General features: G+C 32.8%; 1 non-coding gene across 1 annotated transcript; it reads right to left on the bottom strand.

The window, feature by feature from the left end:
• Positions 1–4,308: 4,308 nt before the first annotated feature.
• On the bottom strand, positions 4,309–4,381 carry TRNAF-AAA (transfer RNA phenylalanine (anticodon AAA)). Its single transcript has one exon. It is a non-coding gene; the product is annotated as a tRNA-Phe (tRNA).
• Between the last annotated feature and the right edge of the window lie 2,201 nt (positions 4,382–6,582).

The following is a 6,582-nucleotide window of genomic DNA, read 5'->3' as shown; positions in this document are numbered from 1 at the left end:
TTGTACCACCCCTTCGACTAAGAGATGGTTCTTTAGAATGAATAAAGCCCGAAATGCTCATGCGTTCAACCCAAGATGATGGATCCAAGCCGTGCATATAGCCATGATCAAGAAACTCACTAAGTTTGGTACAAGCTAAGAGATGGTCACTTAGTGAAGCATCAAAATTTAAGCCTCCTACTCATTTACTGGGAACCTCATCCATGCACAACCATCCTATGGGAGCTTGGCAAGCTCACTCCTCAAATGACACCCTTATCTCAAACTCCTTGGGTATCTGGTACAGACGTTGGATCCTCACAATGTCCTCTTATCTCAATACACTCTCGGTGAGTTTGGCACCCTCCTTGGGCAAGTCCTTAGTTGGTGACTCCCTTGACTAACCCGAACAAAAGCCCCTGAGGTCTCAACCTGAGGAATGCCCTCTCTTCATTCTCTACATCGACAGTGTTTACATGGATTCCTCCACCTTAGCCTAAGGATTCTTAACTACCAGCCGATTCAGGACCTTGACCTCCTTGACTTCAACCTAAGGAATAGGTTTGTCCCCAACACAAGAACCACGAGTGTCAGTCTCCTTAGCTTTAACCTCAATAGCCTTTTAGATTGACCCAAAAGTAGGCACTTGTCAACTCCGATGTTGATCTAGAGTGTTTGGATTGCAAACTAGAGTAATTAAAACTAGAAGAAGATGACATAATGAAAAGAAAAAATCAAAGACGATTTACTAACTATCTACCTAAATTGAGGAAGGCATTAAGCATTGAGCCAAACTTAAGAACAACCTAGTTCCACTCTACTCTTCCTAAAGATCCTAGAAGCAAATGGAGAAGTCTAAATTGCTTGGGGCTCCCCCCTCTTATATATATAAGCTTTAACAGTTCACATTGGTTGTACATCAATGACCCAAATCTCACCCCAGTTTAACACCTATGACTCATCTCAAAGCTAAGGGGCCACTCTAACTGATGCCTTGGAAGATGAAACAATACATCAATGACACATTTATGCTGGTCACACAAGCATAAGCGATGCAACCCCTTGGAGAACATGTACAACTCACATGACATCAACAGAAAAGATCTCTGCATCTCCTTGAATCAACTATAACATGGCTTGGACTTTACCCCCACTTCAACAAATAGCTGGATTACCTTATTCGACTAAGTCAACCTCTCACTATATAAGTAGTGAGATTATAACTTCGGTCTTGAAAATGGAGGGAAAGTGATGAGACCCATCTGCATGCCCCAATCTAAAGCCTTAATGTGCCACTAAATGAAACACTCAAGTAATTTGCCCATGACCTAGACCATCCCGGTCAACCGACTCAACGAACCAGTCTCACCTAGATGCCTCTAACACGCCTAGACCTCGATAAGGACAATCATCGAGAAGCTCGAGTTGGGCTTGATAGCTATTTCTTAGTAGGACTTGAACTCATCGATGAGCATGACACCTCCTCTATAAGGTTGCATTTATTTGCAGTGTAAAACCTCATCGATGTAAAACATCACCACTGGTTTAGTTTTGTCATTGTTTGTTTGCAGTGTAAATCAAGATCGATGTAAAACTCCACTTCCGCTCAAATTTGTCGGCGTTTGGATGGAGTGGAGTTTTATATTGTAAATCAATGTAAAATGTCACTTATGAGTTATGATGGGTTTTACATCGATTATTGATGTAAAAACTACATTGATAAAATTGATGTAATACTAATATACTACATTGATAAGCATGCTTTTTTAATGCTCAACGGTTCACATATTTCAAATGGTCGATGTGAAACGTCATCAATGGACATTTACATCGATGATGTTTTACACCACAAACAAACGCAACCTAAGTAAGATACCCCCGTGAAAAGGTATGCATAGTGTAGTTATCACCTTGTCCTTTTGCTTCCCTCATTGACCTAGCCTCCCTTGCTTGGTTTGAGGACTTCTTGCTCACTTACTGACTTAAGCATCAGATAGTTCTCTCCTGAGAACACACCCTAGGACTCTTTACTTTTCTTGTCAATGCCTTCAGAAGCAGCTCAGTTCTTCTAACCTCCTCAACTCATTCGACTTCCTGTCTCCCTCTCCTTTCTCATCTATTGCTTGTTTTACAGACTATAACATTGCCCTTATGCATGAGCCAGTCCACAAAAAATCTTGAAGTTAGCATTGAGTTTTTTTTAGGAAAAAATTAGCACCAATTCACTAACAATCTAGAAATTTTCTCTTTTTATTGATTTTTTATTTTTTTATTCCATGTCACTTTTTAAACAACCATTGAGATGCTCTCCTTCCCTATACAAAATTACCAAAAATCTCTCTCTCTCTCTCTCTTTCTCTCTCCCCACACACACGCACACACACACAAACATTTCCAATAACCTAAATAATATCCTTTCCAAAAATTTCTCCTAAACTACCTTCCCTACTACCACTCGCTTTCTCCTAAATTATCTCTAATTCCTATTTATCTCTTAAATTATCTCTAATTTAGTAGAGAGTTTCTCTCCTAAATTATCTCTAATTCCCATTTATCCTCTCCCCCGCTTTTTATCTATATCTATCTAATGAAAGTTTGAATTAAAATTTTAAAAATTATTTAAATATTCCAAAAAAATTATATAATAACTTTAAAAATATTTATTAAAAACACAACAAATAATTATAATAGATTTAATATTATTCATATTATTAATAATTTTATATTTTTGCAAAAATTCATCATGACATTATTTACTAACAATATAAATTATGGTTTTCTGGATTATTCAATTTAAATGTTATTAAGATAATAAAAGTTTAACATTGCAAAATAACTAAATATCTTAAATTACAAAATATTAAAAATAGCTAAACAATTATATAAAAAAATAGTTAATATTATGTAATAACTTTAAAATAAATAAAATTCAAACAATGAAAAATTTTAAATATTTTATATATTATTTAAATCTTTAAATAACTAAATATTTTAACTAATGAAAAATTTAACGGAACTAGATTTTAAATAGTTAAAATAATGAAATTAATTATGTAATAAATTTGAAAATTTTATTAAAACTAGACAAATAATTATAACATAATATTCAAATTAATAAAATTTAATATTTTAAAAACTAGTAATGAAATTATCTAATAATAGTATAAATTATAATTTTATGGATTATTAAATTCAATAAATAATTAATATTAAAAATTTTAAATAATAATATTATTGAAATAACTAAATAATATTGTAAATAACTAATTTTATTTATATCAATTAACAATTCTAGAAAATAACTTTTAAAAAAGTTAATATTTATTAATTATTAATAAAAATTTTAAAATCTTAATCTATATTTATTATATATTTATATATACTAAATTAATATTTATTGTATTTTGAATAATTATTTATTTTTTTGTGATAAATATATTTTCAATAATTATGTACAAATCTATTTTTGTTTTTGTTATTTAATATAAAAATTTCAATAATTATTGGAGATTAAACTACTATTATTTGAACTTTTAAGTAATTTATTGTATATCTTGTATTTTTGTTATAATTTATTAATTAATATTTATTAGAGATTACACTATTTATTATATTTTAAATAATTGTGTATTTTTGCTATAAAATTTCAATAATCGTTGGGGATTAAACTACTGTTATTTATTAGAGATTAGATTATTAATTTAGCTAAAATTAGAAGTGTTTACGGGTTAGTTCGGATTTGGCTGTAGGTTGTTTGGCCAATCAAATCGACTTGGTTAGGTTGGGGGGTTGGTCACCTGAAATCGACTAACTAGTGTTGTATCAGTTTTGGTCAATTTTTAGTTTTGTCAGTTGGTTCAACAAATTTAAACTTAAAAAATTAAATTTAAATTTTAAAAATTACAACGGTATTATTAAAAAGTAATATTAAAAATATAAAATATTAATATAAATCTATGGTCGGATTGTTCGATTTTGGTCGATTTACAAGTGGCTAAAGCGAAATTGGTCCAACTTGGTCAGGTTGGGAAATTGTTGAACCAAAGTTGACTGGAAATACTAGAAAACCAACCAACTTGGTTTTTTAGTTGGTTGAGTTGGTTGGTTTCATTAGTTTGATGAACAACCTTAGTTAAAATTAATTATTGTAAAAAAATTATAAAAAGTAGTATATAAAATTTAATGAAAAATCTATGATGCAAGTAAGATATGGTATCGGAAGAGTTTTGACCAATCAAAATCCATGATAAATAACACCAAATTGGTTACCACATTTGTAATACTAGTGGTGGATTAAAAACTTCAACGCTTGAGACGATATTTAAACATTGCGGTGAGCGTGGATCAAACACGCGACCTTCAGATCTTTAGTCTAACGCTCTCCCAACTGAGCTATCCCCGCGACCATGGCAACTGTTTAAAAAAAAATACACAAACAACTGAAGAACAAAATTCGCGAAGAGCACATATACAAGCCGATGTGCATTTCGTATCGTTCATGTTTTTCCCTTTCTTTCATCCATCTAATTTTTAATATTTTTAAGGATTAACAACAAATACGTGCAAGAGAGAGAGAGAGAGGACACAACCTTAATAATAAGAAAGTATGGAAATGACCAAATCAACTGGTTTGCCTGACATTAAAGTTATGTTTGGTTTCAATTTTACTATAAAGAATCATTATTTCAAGGATGAATTCTGAGCAAAAGGATCATTTTAATTTCTTGATTTTTTTTTTAAATTCTAAGGATGAGTCTTAAACATGAAAAGAAAAAGAAATAATTCCAATAAGTTTCATAAGTTCATATTTAGAAGTGTTTCTTAAAATCATAAAATTTATAAAAGCTAATTCCATGATAGCACCGAAAAACAGGTTTAAAAGTAATTCCTATAATCCAAAGACAAGATCCAGACCCGACCCTCTTTTGTAGTCTGCACACATACTTAAAAAAAAATTCCCTTCACATAGCCTGGTCATTGGCTTACATCTGATATTTAAATTTCAAAGACTTTTGGAAATATGCAGGATTTCCAAATTCTCAAAATTCAAAACCAGGTTTAACATATATCTAGAGAAATGGATCTGCAGTTGCTAAATTGGCCTCGGGTCTGGAGTCTGGACCTTGTCTTTTGGGAACGACGCATTACAGATGAAGTTGTGACAATTAAATTTTGCTTTATTCATCAAGGGGTAGTGGTGTGGGTACGACTGTCAATGGGTCGGGTCCAATCCGATGGACTTGATAGACCCGAATTGATTGGGCCGGTTCTGGTCTAAAAATTGGAACCGATGAGTTGGTTTTGAGTTTTGATATAGTGTCCCGATAATTATCAGTTTGGAATCAGTTCCATCCAGTCCTGAATCGATTTAGACTGAATCAGTTTGAAATCGGGTTAGACCTGATTGTCATAAGAACCAATCAATTCGATTGTATAAAATTACAGACCCTATTGGGTCTGATTCGATTTCGGGTCTTCAATATTTAATGTCAGGTCGGTTCCCGTTCTAGTTGATCCCAGCCCAGACTCAATCCATTGATAGCCCAAGGTGTGGTTGCAACCAGGCCATGATTGGGCTAGATCTATATCAGTCTATGCATAAACAAAGATGATTGGAGTTAGGGTAAACCATGGATTAGCCCCTTCACATCTAATAGTTATGGGAAAGGAGCAGAATATCAATACGATATATATTCCTTCACATCTAGTATTGGGTGTATCGTATTTGTATTGGTGCATCCAAATATGTATCAATACCCAAATATGTATCAATACGATATGTGGTTTACTACTTCTTAGGATGTTGGCTGCTGCTTTCGTCCTCTCAGCTCTTGTTTTTTTTTTTTCTTCTTTGAAAAAAACATGTAGGCGGAATTCCATTAGCTTGACGAAGAGTCCATTTCTACACAAATTTCTTTAGGTATGGGCTGAGATTGCATCTGGTATAATGGGATAGCCTCTAAAGTGGATTTGATTAAAACAGTCATTCCCACCTGAGATAATAAAGGGATCTTCCATCCTGCCAATCTACCTTTCATCCGTTCTAAAACATAACACCATATCCACCAATATTCTTCCCTTTTTTTAGAAGGGGCACCCTAGGTACATCATCATCATCATCATTATTATTATTTATGTTTGTCCTATATTCAAAGCGTTTTAAATAAGACTTCTAATTCGACGTTCATTATTAGAACTGATGAAGTAGATTGCTGATTTATGAAAATGTCTAATTGCTGTTTGAGACAATCAATTTCCTTGAACAGTAGCATATCATCCGCAAAAAATAAATGATTTAATCGTACCCTTGTGGCTTTGTTCTCCCAAAATGAATTAATTCCTCATAAATCTCCTTCTTGCATCTTCACGGTAAGCATATGAGATAGGACTTCAGTGCATAAAATATAGAGGTGCGGAGATAATGAACATCCTTGACGAATCCCTCTAGATTGTTGAAAATAAGTGCCAGCAACACCATTTACCAAAACCGCCAATTCCGTTAATGAAATGCATTGGAATATAATGTCGCAAAACTTATTAGGAAATCCTAAAGAAGAGAGTATTTTCAATAAAAACGACCACTCGAACACGATCATAGGCCTT

The sequence above is a fragment of the Nelumbo nucifera genome, chromosome 2 (assembly GCF_055504915.1).
Source record: "Nelumbo nucifera cultivar China Antique chromosome 2, China Antique-T2T, whole genome shotgun sequence".
Lineage (NCBI taxonomy): Eukaryota > Viridiplantae > Streptophyta > Magnoliopsida > Proteales > Nelumbonaceae > Nelumbo > Nelumbo nucifera.
This window is presented reverse-complemented; position numbering and strand designations above follow the sequence as displayed.